The sequence below is a fragment of the Aegilops tauschii genome, chromosome 3 (genome assembly GCF_002575655.3).
Source record: "Aegilops tauschii subsp. strangulata cultivar AL8/78 chromosome 3, Aet v6.0, whole genome shotgun sequence".
Taxonomy (NCBI): domain Eukaryota; kingdom Viridiplantae; phylum Streptophyta; class Magnoliopsida; order Poales; family Poaceae; genus Aegilops; species Aegilops tauschii.
The window spans coordinates 423,421,500-423,438,556 of record NC_053037.3 but is presented as its reverse complement, the minus strand read 5'-3'; the positions used below and the strand labels follow the sequence as shown (position 1 = coordinate 423,438,556).

The window sequence follows — 17,057 nt, the reverse complement described above, 5'->3', positions numbered from 1 at the left end:
TTGTTGTTTAGTTGTACTCATATTTGGCTGTGAAACTTGAATTTGATGACATAGTTTGCTGATGGAATGCAATTTGCTCGACGTCTTCGAATGAGAACAAAGCTGACCCGACAGGGCCTCTGCTATTTATTTATTTATATGAGCAAAAGGGGATACCCCCTGATTTTCGTTAATAGAAATCATTAGATGTTCACAACACTACGCCCAGCCTGCTACACAGGTTTCATTCATTACTAGTTTTAGCAAAGTGCTCATGTCGTAGCCACTGAATACATCACGGGTGCTACATACACTGCAAATAAAGAGACAATCATCCTACAGAGCACATCGATTTTGCCCATTATCTTCACAAGCTCTTTCATCTCCTCATTGCTGTCAAGGCTGTTCAGCAGCTGTTGCTTGGCCATGATCAGAGGAACTGCATCTTTAACCTTCTGCTCTGCATCTTCCTCTCCTGTCGTTCCTTACTTGTCCAACACCCCAACCTGCTGGTATTGGGATTCCTCGGCTAACCAAATAATCAGCGTAGTTGCATTCCCCCACATCAGCAACTTCCTAGAAATACAAATCACACGAATCTTCCCTTTTCTGCACGAATCAAATTGGAAGATCATCAACCAAACTATTAAAAAAATCAGCAACTGAAAGTAGCAGAACAACACTTAAACATATCATTACCCCATGATTCGGGCATTTGTAGAAGACTCGGCCAGGGTTGCGGATTGTGGTTGAGACGCGATGGATGACTCTGCGTGATTTGCAGCAGTGGCACCACACCAACGACAGCGGGTTGCGATGAGCAATCAGCTGCGATGCGCGTGCCGGCGGGGGTGTGATGAGACCCACAGGCGATGGTACAGGTGGCGACTTGGCGCATATCTGGTTGTTTCCTGCTGAAGAGCAGGTGGACGAGCAGCCAGTGGACATGGTTGCTGCGGCCAGAGCTTCTGATGCTAGGTAGAGCAAGTAGAGAAGAGGAGAAGCGAACGTTGGATATGTCAGTTTTTTTCATTACTTGCAGAGTAGCATAGCACCATATATAGTCATAGTCTAGCTTTGGATTCGAACCAGCTACAGGAGCACGTCCTTCTTTTTTCTAAAACTCGGCAACATCTCTTTACTGGTACACTAGCTTGTTCTGTACGCCTTCCCAAGTCTTTGATTTTCTTTCGCTTTTTTGCGAGGAAGGAAGGAGGACAAAATTGAGAGTTCGTAGGACTCGAACCCAAGACCTCTCGGTTGAAAACCAAGGGTGCTAGTCACTTATGTGGCGAATGTTCCCTGTGAGGAGGACGGCAGACGAACGCATTTTCCTCGCAGTTTTCTTCCTATATATAAAAAAGTATGCTACTTGGTGTGCGCTTAGTCAACAAACGATTGTGCCAACCTTGACCGTTGGATTGACATTCAACGTCTGTCGCGTTTCTTCAGTCTCTTCTTCCTCGAGCCGCCAAAGCCAAACCAGCGCCGGCGGGACCGTCTGCTCCCGCCTCCCACGGCTGGTTGTGATCTTCCCCGGCTCCTGTTCGTTCCCGTCCGAGGCCTCACCATCGTCCTCCGCCTTGGTTCGCTCGCCGCGGCGCCGCCCTCCGGTGTTGTCAACATGGTCAACAACCGAGAGGAATAAGGAGATGACTGTACATGGTGAGGATGACAGTAGGGACCCAGCAGCGCGCGCAGTAATTTTGTTTTTTCGGGACGGAGAAGGGTATCAACTCGGGTGTGCGGGACCCGTGGCTCGTCTAGCCCAGGCTTTTATTTCATATGTTTAGCACATGACCAGCCCAGTTTGTTTTTTTCCTTTCTGAAAATGGCTAGCCAGCTATTTTGATTTTTGCAGAATAACCAACGTAGGCCTACTTGCTTTTCTACGCCCTGCTGGGCCGGAAATCTTTCAAGACGAGGAGGGATGCATTTTGCCCAGAAAATGGGCTATAAGTAATAAGAAATGGGATATAAGTAATAATAAATGGGCTATAAGTAATAATAAATGGGCTGTAAAATGAAAAAATACAGCAAACAGGCAATTAGTTCCAAAATACTGTTTTCTTTCGGATTTTGATATTTTAAATTTCATTTTTTTGTGTGGGTAAAATTTCATTGAATTTAAATTAAGGTATATTTAGATTTAAAATTAATTTGAATCTGGCTAGAAATTTCGGGCTGTATGCTGTTTGGGACAGATTTGGATGCTGACTTGTGGGTCTACTAGGTTGACGTGTACTTTGGCTTTGTCAACTTAGTCCACAAACGATTCTAGCAGCAGTGACCGTTGGATGTTAATCCAACGGCCGTGCTACTTCTTCAATATCTGGTATTCTTGCTCCGGCCGCCCAAACCAGCTCCGGTGGGACTGCCTGCTCCCGTCTCCCGTGGCCGGCTGTGCTGCCGCACAGGCCGCACCGCCCGACCCTACTTCATTGCTGGCCAGGCCATTCCTCTACTCACCCACACCTCTTGTTACTTTCCGGCGACGGCAGCCGGACCAGTAAACCCTCGTACTCCCCACCGCGTGGGCAACCATTGCCGAGTCTTCCCCGGCTCCATGTCGTTCCCTTCCTAGGCCTCGCCGTCGTCCACCGCCATGGTGCTCTCGGCGCGGCCTGGTCAACGTGGTCAACGATCGACATCCATCGGCCGTGGACTGTACGCGCAAAATAATGATTCCTCCACCTGACAGCTGGGACCCACCGGAAGGGCCTCTGTATTTCGCGAAAAAAACGTTCCCCCCGCTGACATGTCGGACCCAACAGCTATATCTTCGCACGCAAGGAAGTGCCACCTTATTACACACACAAAATGAATACCCCCTGCTAGCTGGGACCCACCATAGTGGGAGGATGACTTGTGGGCCAACTAAGTTGACGGGGACGGAGGGCTTTGTCAACTTAGTCAATATGAACGATTCTAGCTCCAGTGACCGTACGATGTCCATCCAACGGCCGTAGTGCTTCTTCAACCTCTGGTCTTCTTGCTCCAGCCGCCCAAAGCAGCGCCGGTCGTGCCGCATGCTCCTGCCTCCCGTGGCCGGCTGTGCTGCCTCGGAGGCCTCACCACCCCCTACTATTCCCACCGCTGGCCAGGCCCTGCGGCGACAACAGCCTCACACCGCAGCCGAACCAGTGAACCCTCGTACTCCTCTCCGCGCGGGCTTCCACTTCAGCGTCTTCCCCGGCTCCGAGTCGTCCCCTTCCTAGGCTTCGTCGTCGTCCAGCGCCGTGGTGCTCTCGGCGCGGCCTGGTCAACGTGGTCAAGGAACGACTTCCATCGGACGTGGACTGTACGTGGAGAGGCTGACAGCTGGGTCCACGGCCGCAGCAAGGAAGTGCCTCCTTATTACGCGGAAAATAATGATTCCTCCACCTGACAGCTGGGACCCACCGGACGGGCCACAGTATTTTGCGGAAAAAATGTTTCCCCCTGACTGCTGGGACCCACCAGCTTCATCTTCGCACGCAAGGAAGTGCGTCCGGGCAAAAAAATTGATTCGCCCCCTGACTGCTGGGACCCACTAGCTACACCTTCGCACGCAAGGAAGTGCGTCCGGGGAAAAAACCGATTCGCCCCCCTGACTGCTGGGACCCACCGGCTACATCTTCGCACGCAAGGAAGTGCGTCCGGGCAAAAAAAACGATTCGCCCCCCTGACTGCTGAGACCCACCAGCTACATCTTCGCAGGCAAGGAAATGCCTGACAGTCGGGACCCACTTGGTCGAAGCGCACGTAGTGTTGTCATTCTGATCGCGAACATGTACGTACATACTGGTCGATTTAGAGGCGCGCACGTGTCGTAGTAGAGGCGCGCATGTAGCATGTACACGTACGTACATCGGCCAGGGTGCAAGAATGAAAATACGACCATGTATGTGTACATACGGGCGGGGTCTCGAACGCCTACTCACGCATACGTACGGCCAGGGCTCGTGTACATGGCTGGGTCGGAACGGAGAAACAGCGTCGTCGTCGTGTTCATGGGGAGGCAACGGAATGCGTCGTGTTCATGCGGAGGCAACGGAATGCGTCGTGTTCATGCGGAGGCAACGGAATGCGTCATGTTCATGGCGAGGCAACGGAATGCGTCGTGTTCATGGGGAGGCAACGGAAGGCGTCGTGTTCATCGGGAGGCAACAGAACGCGTGGGAGCCAACCGGCTGGGTCGGAACGGAATGCGTGGTCGTGTTCATTGGGAGGGCTTGGACGGAATAGGCGATGGAAACGAGGCCTGGCGTACCGCAAAACGGAGGAAACAGACCTCCTATGTTCGGAACGGGGTCCTGTTGATCGGGAGGGGTGTGGCGTACAGCAAAACGAAGGAAACGGACCTCCTACGGTCGAAACGGTGGTCCTGTTGATCGGGAGGGGTGTGGCGTACCGCAAAACGAACGAAACAGACCTCCTACGGTCGAAACGGGGGTCCTGTTGATCGGGAGGGGTGTGGCGTACCGCAAAACGGACGAAACGGACCTCCTACGGTCGAAACGGGGGTCCTGTTGATCGGGAGGGGTGTGGCGTACCGCAAAACGGACGAAACGGATCTCCTACGGTCGAAACGGGGGTCCTGTTCATCGGGAGGGGTGTGGCGTACCGCAAAACGGGACTCCACGGGATACTGTTCATCTCCACCGTCGACCTCCTCCAGCCTCCACGGGCTCCTGTTCATCCAGCCTCCACCGCACGCTACTACACCGGCTACTGTTCAACCACCCCTCCACGGGCACCCCTCCACCGTCTACTATTCATCCAGCCCTCCACACCACGGGGTCCTGTTCATCCAGAGGCAACGCCAGCGCTCACTGTTCATCCATCCCCCCCCCCCGCGCGCGCAACGCTCACTGTTCGTCCGATCGATCGGCTTCAGTTAGCAGCAGTAGCGAAGGAATCGCTCGATCGGGTTCAGTTAACAGTCATCGATCGATCGCTCGGGTTCAGTAACGCGTAGCCTGCAGTGCAATTGCTCGGGTTCAGTTAGAGCCCAACGCCTCGCTCGGGTTCAGTTAGAGCCAACGCCTCGCACACACGCGCGTACGTGTACGAGAGAAACGCGCATCGCTCGGCCCCCGACCTCCCACCGTAACCAGGAACTCCCCGAAATTTTCCTCCCCCTCACTTGTACCACGGTTTTTTCCGTCGTGGACGGCCTAAAGAATGTCATGCAGCTGTGTCTCCGGCCCGCGCAGGACGAAAATCCCATTTTCTGTCATGATTTTTTGTCATAGAAGTAGGAGCCCACCACATCAATGATGATACCGGGTTTTGTCACAATTATCGTCATAGAAGTGTCATATGTATGAAAGAAATTTTTTTCGTTCGGCCCAAAATGTCACGGATGTGTCTTTTTTGTAGTGGGAGGGGCGCCTCTCCCTCCTCGAGCTGCCGGCCGCAGGCACAGAGGAGAAGAAAGCCAAGGCCAAGGACGTGAAGCGCAACGAAGCGGCAGTGCTAGCAGCGGAGCCCGACACCAAGCGGGGCAGAGATCAGCCCGAGTCATCCAAGAATAGCCGACCGTTCTGCGCCTTCCACAATCTGAACACCCACAACACCAGTGACTGTCAAGAGCTCAGAGCCATTCGCGAAGGACGTTTCGGTCGTCGCCTCGAGCGCAGCGATCGGGGCTACGACCATGGAGGAGGACGTGGAGGCGGACGCTGGGACGACCGTGGCCCGCGCCAGGAGTGGCGCGACAGGCCTCGTGAGGACCGCTGGAAGGACCACCCTCGCGAGGGCGCCTGGAGGGACCAGCCTCGTGAGGATCGCCCCCAGGGCAACGCCGGTCTGCCCCCGCTACCGCCACCAAGAAGGAATGACGATCACCATCAGGATGAGGGGGCTGGGGGCTTACAGGAGCCGCGTGCAGTCGCGTGCATCTTGGGCGGCGCGCAGGCCCTGGCCTCTCAACGCATCTTCAAACAGTTCGGTCGGGAAGTGAACGCGGTGCTCCCCAAGCTCGTGGCCACGCGCCCACTCAGGTGGTCTCAATGCGCCATCACTTTCGACTCGGCAGATCAGCTCAAGTGCGCAACCACCGCTGGCGCCCTCCCGATGCTGTGCTCCCCAGTCATCAGCAATGTGTAGGTTACCAAGACCCTCATCGACGGTGGCGCAGGGCTCAATGTCATGTCCGTCGACACGTTCGACAACCTCCAAGTGCCATATGAGCAGCTTCAGCCTACCAAGCCTTTCTCAGGAGTGACCGACGGTTCCACCACACCGATAGGGAAGGTCCGCCTGCCTGTCACCTTCGGAGAGCGCAAGAACTACCACACCGAGCTCATCGACTTCGACGTCGTGCACATCCGCCTGCCGTACAACGCCATCCTCGGGTATCCGGCCCTGGCCAAGTTCATGGCAGTCACCCATCACGGCTACAACGTCCTCAAGATGCCAGGAAGCGGCGGAATCACCACGGTCCCATGTGAAGAGAGAGATGCGGTGTGCTCCCTCAAGCACGCCTTCCAAGCTGCAACAATCAACGACCCCGATAGCAGGAGTGAGGGCCCTCTGAAGGCCATCCCCAAGAAGAAGCAGTTGCGCCGTGCCGGGCCTCAGGAGGGTGCCATCACAGCTGGAGCCTCGTCAGGATCAGCGCCCGCTCCAGGGGCACCTCCCTCCGTCGCATAGGAAGGCATGCCCGGCGCCCTCCTCGGGCAGCGCTCGGGGGCTCTCATCTGGAGGGCCTCAGACCTTGCCAACTTCACGAGGGAGGCGCTTTGGCACCACTTGGAGGCGTGCTTCGCGGCACGTTTCCCTCAGGAGAACACAGGGCAAGGAGTGCCCACCACTCAGGAGTTCATCACCAAGACCACTCAGGAACTGCAAGACACAAGAGCCATGCGCAGCGACAGCCGCTCACGAGGCGCAGCTCCCCATCCAGGCGAGGATGCTGGGCTACGTGTCTGCATCGACGTCCCAGGGCTCAACAGGGTCGCATCTCAGGAGCATTTCTGGCCTTCGCGTGTGGGCCGTTGCGAGGGCCCACCACACAGCTACGTTCGCATGCCCTTTGGCTTGCCGAGCGTGGCGTCAGCCTATCCGCGCAACATGCGGCGCGTCCTGGCGGCTCAGGAGGCCAGGTACCACGCCGTCCTGGAGGAAATGGAGACGGTCTTCAGGGAGCCTCCCGAGCCCCCAGAGCCTCCCGAGACTCAGGGCCCCGGTGGCTCGTGAAGAATCATTCCTTCGACGCATCCCTTTAGCTGCACCAACTCTACTTCATCTGTAGAACCAGGTGACATTTTCCAAGCTCGTTTAGCTGGGAGCACCCCTTGGGCTGCATTATTCCCAGGCTGCATGGGTCCGTCCCTGTGGCATGTATCCCTTTTGCTTATGTCTTTAGCTTACCTTGCTGGGGGCGCCCCTCGGGCTGCATCATCCCCAAGCCGCTCAGGCCGGACCCAGTGGCATGTATCTTCCTGCATTTACCCAAGCTGATTTACCTTCCATGCTTAACCTGCCTACGGATATCACCTGCTCGATCATCGCCTCCCACGGAGCCTCCTCACAGGCACTGCGCTGGTGCATGGGTCCGTCCCTGTCACGTTGACAAATCTGAGCGGTCGAGCTCTGGCTCGCAGCACGCCCCGCGCACGTCACCTCACCAGGCCCTCAGTGCTTCACCTCATCTCAGAGCAACCAGCGGCAGGCTGGCAGCTATAACGGCAAACCGTGTTTCTTCTTGTGCGTGTTCACAGGGATCCCATGGGGAGAATAGCAGGCGGCACCGCGAGTCTCCATTCATCCCGTGCAATTCGCTTGCGCGTTAAAAGGGGGGCTCCTGAGCATCACGACTCAGGAGCTCTTACTGGCTCTCCAGCCCTCACCCCCTGGCCTTGACCACGGCATCGCGACCTGGCATACCGGCGGCGGCTGAGCTCGCTCGAGGGCCGGGACCTGAGGACGTAGAGCACTAAGGAGAGCATGGGAGGAGGGAAACTCGTATGGGCCGACCTAGCTATGCCGCCCAAGCTGGCGCGCAGTCCTAGCGCACCACTAGGAATTGCCACGAAACAGACAAGATAAGTCCCGCTCTGGGATCGGCTAAATGTTGGGGCCTAAGGGTCACCCTCGCCTCACCGCAGCCCCATTGCGGCCACGTCAACTCCCTTTCTTGCCTTACCATGGCTGCTTGAGTGCTAAGGGGGACCTCCTGAGCATCGCGCCTCAGGGCTCTTACTGGACCTCGGGCCGCACACCTCCTGGCCTTCACCACGGCACGCGACCTGGCATACCAGCGACGGCTGTAGCCTGCCTGGGGACCGGGACCTGTCAGCGTAGAGCAACAAGCTACCGCGAGGGAAGAAAGGGGGGACCGAGCCTTAACGGGACATGCGTTCACAAATTTTTGTAACAGGGAAGATGAGCGCAAAAGATATTACAAACCCTTTACACGCCCCCACGGGGTACTTCATGATCCTCCGCAGGGAATAAAAGCTGGAACTAAAAGGGATCCTATCTACACCCTCCCGTGGTGGGCGCCATCATCAACAGTGGGCCACGGGAGGCCGGCGCCAACCCTATCCAGATTAGCGGCGGCGACGGCCGGACGCCGCAGCTCTGCTCCGAGCGCGGCGAGAGCTTGGGGGCACGTAGCTGTCGTCACTCGTCTCCGGAGTCTCGTAGGGCTCGGGAGAGCTGCTGGACTCCCAAGGGCTGCTGCTGGTGAAGTGACCGCGAGCGGAGCGCGCGTCAGCCTAGCGCTCCTCTCCGGAGCAGCACTCCAGGCGGCGGCCCTCCGCATCAAAGACCTTGAAGAAGAGCGTGGAGGCGCCGTCGTACTCGAAGTGGATCGCGAGGGCGCCCCTCGCATGGCAGACCCGTGCGACCTCGCCCCAGCCGCGAGTCATGAAGATCTTGCCTGTGGGGTCCGCTTCAATCTCTGTTCCGGTCGCCAGAGAGCTGCAGTCGGCGTGCTGCAACCAGAGCTCGAGAGGCACCCTCGCCGGCATCACGTCGGAGAAGAACCGCGGGAAGCGGATCCAAGAGCTTGGAGGCATCGGTGCCCATAGCACAAGCTCGCGCGAGGAGTCTGCGGCGTGGATTCCAGGGGCGACATCGCATGTCGCCGTGACGCAGCGACCACGGGCGCGGCGCGGGTGATGCCGCTCGTCGCTCCGTCCTCCTGAGCCCTCGGCTCGGGCGTACAAGGGTAGCGGATACCCCGGAGGAGGCCGCTCGCACCAAGGCCTCGTCATCACCTGCATCGCCGCTTCATCACGGCGGTGGACCGACCTCTTCTTTGGCAGAAGCGGCCCCGGATCATCGCGCGGGGCCTTTCCCTTCTCTTCACTGGAGAACCTTCTGATAGGCGCCATTGCCACTGGTGATGGAGCAAGGAGGAAGAAGCAAACAAGCAAGGAAGAGATGGGCGACGGGAGCTCCGCCCCCTCCCCATTTATAGCAAGAGAAGGCTAACCGACGCCTCCCACGATCGCAGGTAATGATGGTTTCCTTGCATGTCGCAGGGACTTGTCAAGCCGTGCAGTTGTCGAGGCAGCATGGGGAAGAGGAGACGCCCACGTCCAATCAACCGCCACGCGTCAACCGAGGCCGCAGGCTTTTGGGGCCCGTGGCGCTCCGTACTTGACCCTTGGCTTCGCCACGAAGCCAAGCCCGAGCGCACCTTGGGCCTGGGGGCTACTGTCGGCGTTCTGGGAACGGGGGTCCCCAAACTTGCCTGCCTGTGGCCCACGGCGTGGCTAAGCCAGCGGGTCATATGGCCCATCCTCATCAACAAGGCATCCAAGACCCTCGCGAGGGGCTAAGCCTCACGAGGCGGACAACGCAAGACCTCCTCAGGAGTGGCCTAGCCAGGCGGGCTCACGAGGAGCAGAGATATCAAGGCGGGGCAAACCTCACGAGGCTCTCGTGACGTGAGCCATGACGATCGGCGCGAGGCGGGCGCCATCGGGCGCAGCGTCCTTGTTTCCTCTTTGGTGCTAAGGAGGCAAGCGCAGGCGAGGAGTACCGAGGCATCAGGAAAAGGTTGCCATATCGGTGCAACGAGACCAAGACCAGAAGGACGGCAGGACGGAGGTCACTGTGGAGCCCAAGACGGCGTCACCACCAGAGCCTTTTGGCAGGTGAAGACCACTTTTGTCAGGATAGCTTGTACTAGTTGTCTGCCTTCAAATTTGACTGTCGTTGTTGGCTCCCTTCCCGTTCAATATTTGGGGAGAGGACCAGGGCCTATATAAGTAGAACCAGCCACCACAGTAGGGGCATATCAACTGAGCCGGAGGCATCTTAGCTTGATCTGATCTGATCGAGAACCTACCCTAGCCACAAGAACATCTCAACCTCAGGAGGTTGTTCTTCCCTTTGTACTGTTCATCATCAGCCTGAGAGGCAATCCTCCACCACCACATTGGAGTAGGGTATTACACCACAACGGTGGCCCGAACCAGTATAAATCTTGTGTCTTTCTGTGTTGCGAGTTAGTCGAGTTCGTCCGTGAGATCCTAGTGAGCTAGGGCGAGGATCGGTAGAGGGAAAGACTTCGCGCGCACCCCAGAGTTCGAACCTTAAGGGTTTGCCGGAACCCCCCATCCGACAGCTTGCCTTTCTTTCTTAAGGGATGCCTGCTCGAAAGAAATCGATGATGTCCCAGGTACACATTTTTCTTACATTTGTCCAAATATATACTTTCAGTCTCATCTAAATAGTGCATGCATTGTATCCCTTGTTTGTCTATCCTGAAAGGTTACTAAGAGCAGGCCAATCATTGATGGTTACAAACAGCAACGCTCATAGGTCCAATTCCCGCTGTTTTTGCTCATCCCGCACAAGTACACCTTTTATATCCCACAACTGTAAAAGTTCTTCAACTAATGGCCTTAGGTACACATCAATTTTGTTGCCGGGTTGCTTAGGGCTTGGATGAGCACTGGAATCATAATGAACTTCGGCTTGATGCACAACCAAGGAGGAAGGTTATAGATACATAGAGTCACTGGCCATGTCCTATGATTGTTGTTTGCTCCCCAAAAAAGGATTAATGCAATCTACACTTATATCAAACCATAAGTTCGTTGCGTCATCTGCAAACTCCGGCCACTTTCTCTCGATTTTTCTCCACTGCGACCCATCAGCGGGTACTCTCAACATCTCGTCTTTCTTATGGTCTTATTTGTGCCATCGCAACAACTTGGCATGCTCTTTGTTTCTGAACATACGTTTCAACCATGGTATTATAGGAGCATACCACATCACCTTGGCAGGAATCCTCTTCCTGGGCGCTCGCCCTCAACATCACCAGGGTCATCTCGTCTGATCTTATACCGCAATGCATCGCATACCGGGCATGCATTAAAATTCTCATACTCCTCACCGCGGTATAGGATGTAGTCATTAGTGCATGCATGTATCTTCTGCACCTCTAATCCTAGAAGGCAGAGAACCTTCTTTGCTTCATACGTACTGTCAGGTAATTCGTTATCCTTTGGAAGCTTCTTCTCCATTATTTTCAGTAACTTCTCAAATTCCTTGTCAGATAAATGATTCTCTGCCTTCCATTTGCAGCAATTCCAGTGTGGTATCGAGCTTTGTGTTACCATCTTCGCAATTTGGATACAACCGTTTTCTGTGATCCTCTAACATGCAATCAAACTTCAACTTCTCCTTTTCACTTTCGCATTCTCTCTGTGCATCAGCAATGACCCGACGAAGATCATCAATGGGCACATCTTGTGCCTCTTGATCTTCAGCTTTCCCTGTTGCAGTATCACCGTATTTAGGGAACATAGGATAGTTGTCATCATCCTTTTATTCTTCACTGTCTTTCATCGTAACCCCTCCTTCTCCGTGCTTGGTCGAACAATTATAGTGAAGCATGAAACCGGACTTAAGCAGGTGGGTGTGAAGGATTTTCGAAAAAGAGTAATCCCTCGTATTCTCACAGACAACACATGGACAATACATAAAACCATTCAGACTGTTTGCCTTAGCCACATCGATAAATTACGCAGGCCCGTAATGTACTCGTAAGTGCATCGGTGACCATACATCCATTGCCGGTTCATCTGCATTATATAATTAAGTATATCAAAAACCATTACAGAACATCATGAATAGAGAAATGACCAAATTAATACAAGTTCATCATGTTAAAACTAAAATACAGTAGTGATCAAATGTTATTACTACAAAAATAAATACATAAATTTCATACATAGTTCTCATAAAACAACATACAACTATCTCTAAAGCATCTAGAACATACATTGAAACTAACATACAACTATGTAAAACATTAAAATGCAACAACAAATGCGATCAAAATCGCACTAAGGTAACAATTGACACAACAACATAATGACACCAAGCCTCTTTGGCTTATTTTCTAATATTTCTAATCTTCAACCGCATTGCATCCATCTGGATCTTGTGTAGATTGAGGACATCGGCAACATGCAACTCCAATTTCATCTTCTCTTCTTCAATTATTTTCAATTTTTCTTTCAAATAATTGTTTTCTTTTTCAACTAAATTTAACCTCTCGGTAAGAGGGTCGGTTGGAATTTCCGGTTCACATACCTCCTAGATAAAAACATCTATGTCAAGTTGGTCAGCATAATTGTCATAAACACTTATACGTCTCCAACGTATCTATAATTTTTTATTGTTCCATGCTATTATATTATCTGTTTTGGATGTTTTATATGCATTAATATGCTATTTTATACTATTTTTGGGACTAACCTATTAACCTAGAGCCAAGTGCCAGTTCCTGTTTTCCCCCTATTTTTGAGTTTGCAGAAAAGGAATACGAAATGGAATAACACCTTCACGATGATTTTTCTTGGACCAGAAGACACCCATAAGACTTGGAGATGAAGTCAGAAGAGCCATGAGGCGGCCACAAGGACGCAGGGCGCGCCCAGGGGGGTAGGGCGCCCGCCCCCTTGTGGGCCCCTCGTGCACTCCCTGACCTAATTTCTTTGCCTATATATTCCCATATATCCCCAAACCAAGAGAGGCATCCACGAAAACACTTTTCCACCGCCGCAACCTTCTGTACCCGTGAGCCCATCTAGGGACCTTTTCCGGCACCCTGCCAGAGGGGGATTCGATCATGGAGGGCTTCTACATCAACTCTGTTGCCCTTGCGATGAAGCGTGAGTAGTTTACCACAAACCTATGGGTCCATAGCTAGTAGCTAGATGACTTCTTCTCTCTCTCTTTGATTCTCAATACCATGTTCTCCTCGATGTTCTTGGAGAACTATTCAATGTAATACTCTTTTGCGGTGTGTTTGCCAAGATCCGATGAATTATGGATTTAGGATCAGCTTATCTATGAATGTTATTTCAATCTTCTATGAATTCTCTTATGCATGATTTGATATCTTTGTAATTCACTTTGAACTATCGGTTTGGTTTGGCCAGGTAGATTGGTTTTTTTTTGCAATGGGAGAAGTGCTTAGCTTTGGGTTCAATCTTGCGGTGTCCTTTCCCAGTGACAGTAGGGGCAGCAAGGCATGTATTGTATTGTTGCCATTGAGGTTAAAAAGATGGGGTTTTCACCATATTGCTTGAGTTAATTCCTCTACATCATGCCATCTTGCTCTATCAGATCTTTGGGTTCAATCATTTACTTTCCGATCTATAAACCAAAAATACAAAAAATATTTACTTTACCGTTTATCTATCTCTATCAGATCTCACTTATGCGAGTAACCGTGAAGGGATTGACAACCCCTTTATCGCGTTGGGTGTAAGTTGTTGATTGTTTGTGCAGGTATTCAGTGACTTGCGCGTTGTCTCCTACTGGATTGATACCTTGGTTCTCAAACTGAGGGAAATACTTATCTCTGCTTTGCTGCATTGATACGTCTCCAACGTATCTTTAATTTTTGATTGTTCCATGCTATTATATTATCATTCTTGTATGTTTTATAATCATTTTATAGTTGTTTTATATCATTTTTTGGTACTAACCTATTGACATAGTGCCAAGTGCTAGTTGTTGTTTTCTGCATGTTTTATACATCACAGGAAATCAATACAAAACGGAGTGCAAACACAACGAAACTTTTTGTGGATTTTTTTGGACCAGAAGACATCCAGTGGGCAACAGAAGCGCCTGGGGGTGCTCCAAGGGGAGCACAACCCGCCTCAAGGCATGCCCTGGTGGGTCGTGCCCACCTCGGGTGCCCCCTGAACCGACTCTTTGCCCTATAAATACACCAATATTCCAGAAACCCTAGGGGAGTCGATGAAAATCAATTCCAGCCGCCGCAGAGTCCGGAACCACCAGATCCAATCTTGACACCATCACAGAGGGGTTCATCATGTCCATTGGTGCCTCTCCAATGATGCGTGAGTAGTCTCTTGTAGACCTTCGGGTCCATAGTTAGTAGCTAGATGGATTCCTCTCTCTCGTTTGATTCTCAATAGAATGGTCTCTTGGAGATCCATATGATGTAACTCTCGGATGAACTTTGAGTTTATGATCAGATCTAACTTTTTATCCATGAAAGTTATTTGAGTCTTATTTGATCTCTTATATGCATGATTACTTCACTAGTAGAAAAAGAGCCTTTTGTCCCGATTCTAGAGGGCCTTTATTTCTGGTTCTGGAACCGGGACTAAAGGGTCGTTACTAAAGGTCCCCCCTTTAGTCCCGGTTCTTATACGAACCGGGACTAAAGGCCCTCCACGTGGCTGCTGCCTGGAGATCCACCTTTAGTCCCGGTTGGTAACACCAACCGGTACTAAAGGATTTTTTTGAAATTTTTTCCCGATTGTCAAATTTCTGAATTATTTTAACCTCTAATCTCTAATCACCCCTCATCACTGCTCAATTTAATCTCTAATCACCCCTCATCATTCCAAATCATCTAACTTCCCGAACGGTCACCCATCCTCGCACTCCCCCAGTCTGAGCACACTTAACTTCCGGGTTCTATTCTCCCTCGTTTCCAAGTCTGCACTTGTTGTTTTCCTGACAATAGTAAGATGTCAATCCTATTAACCCTCAGGAGTTTAGCTTGAGCATGAAGTCACACATTTCACTGTTTGAGTTTGAACTATTGTTCTAAAAAACAATAATTATTTAGTAACACTAATATTTCTTGAATAAGTAGTTTGACCATTGTTTGACCACAGTTTGACTAGATTTGAACAAAATTCAAAAAAAAACTGAAATTCTTATTTAGTAACACTAATATTCTTGAATAATTATTTAGTAACACTAATACTTCTTGAATAAGTAGTTTGACCATAGTTTGACCAGATATAACGAAAATTTAAAAAAACTGAAACTTGAGCATAAATTTTTTTTCCTTTTGGAATTTGAGGTTTCTAAAAATTTGCAAACAGGCCGTAGGCAGTCAAAATCGGATGCGGATTTTCGTGCTGAACATTTTGATATATTATACGTTTTTTCTGACATCGTATGCAAAAGTTATAGCCGTTTTACATTTTCCCTACACTTTTTGCAAAACATGTCCAAATTTAAGTTTTTAAATTTTCCTAACTAGTAGATGTGGTAACATAACGACATCTTGAAGGATTTTAACTTTTGAAGTTTTTATCATTTTCTTTTGCTTTTTACAAAACTGAAAAAGCGATAGACAGGGGGGGGAGGTAGGATTTGAAAATTGCACCATTAGTACCAGTTCGTGGCACGAACCGGTACTAAAGGTCTCAACCCCATTAGTACCGGTTCGTGGCACGAACCGGTACTAAAGGTAGACCTTTAGTACCGGTTCGTGCCACGAACCGGTACTAATGGGCATCGCACCCTTTAGTACCGGTTCGTGGCACCAACCGGGACTAAAGGTCCCATTTGAACCGGGAGTAATGCATGTATGGTGCCCTCGCCACTCGAACCGGGACTAATGCTCACATTAGTCCCGGTTCGTAATGCAACCGATATTAATGCTCTTTTCTAGCTGAACCAAAGCCCCTTTTTCTACTAGTGCTTATAGCCTCATATTTCTTCTCCAATGTTTGGGTTTTGTTTTGCCAAGTCGATCTATATATCCTGCAATAGGAAGAGGTGCTTTGTAGTGGGTTCGATCTTACGGTAGTTGATCCCAGTGATAGAAGGGGAACCGACACATATGTATCGTTGCTACTTAGGATAAAACAATGGGGTCTATTTCTACATAAATAGATCTTGTCTACATCATGTCATCATTCTAATTGCATTATTCCGTTTCTCCATGAATTTAATACACTAGATGCATGCTGGATAGCGGTCAATGTGTGGAGTAATAGTAGTAGATGCAGGTAGGAGTCGGTCTACTAATCTTGGACGTGATGCCTATATAATGATCATCATGGTTATTTGAAGTTCTATCAATTGCCCAACAGTAATTTCTTTACCCACCGTTTGCTATTTTTCTCGATAGAAGCCACTAGTGAAATCTACGACCCCAGGGTTTCTTTCTCATATTATTTGCCTTTGTGGTCTATTTTCCTTTGCTTTTATTTTCAGATCTATTAAACCAAAAATACAAAAATACCTTGCTGCACTTTATTTTATTTGGTGTTCGATCTATCAATTATTACAACTCTCTCACGTCCGTTTTGCCAATTTCTGGCGCCGTTACCCGAAAGGGATCACTACAAAAAAAAGACACATCCGTGACATTTTGGGCCGAACGAAATTTTTTCTGTCATACATATGACAGTTCTATGACGATAATTGTGACAAAACCCGGTATCATCATAGATGTGGTGGGCTCCTACTTCTATGACAAAAAATCATGACAGAAAATGAGCTTTTCGTCCTGCGCGGGCCGGAGACGCAGCTGCATGACATTCTTTGGGCCGTCCATGACGGAATAAACCGTGGTAGAAGCGAGGGGGAGGAAAATTTCGGGGAGTTCCCGGTTATGGTGGGAGGTCGGGGGCCGAGCGATGCGCGTTTCTCTCGTACACGTACGCACGTGTGTGCGAGGCGTTGGGCTCTAACTGAACCCGAGCGATTGCACTGCAGGCTACGCGTTACTGAACCCGAGCGATCGATCGATGGCTGTTAACTTAACCCGATCGAGCGATTCCTTCGCTATTGCTGCTAACTGAAGCCGATAGATTGGATGAACAGTGAGCGTT

At 51.0% G+C, this 17,057-nt stretch overlaps 1 pseudogene; it reads right to left on the bottom strand.

Moving 5' to 3' along the window:
- Positions 1 to 17,057, bottom strand: part of LOC141042996 (uncharacterized) — a 245,315-nt pseudogene that overhangs the window by 138,290 nt on the left and 89,968 nt on the right.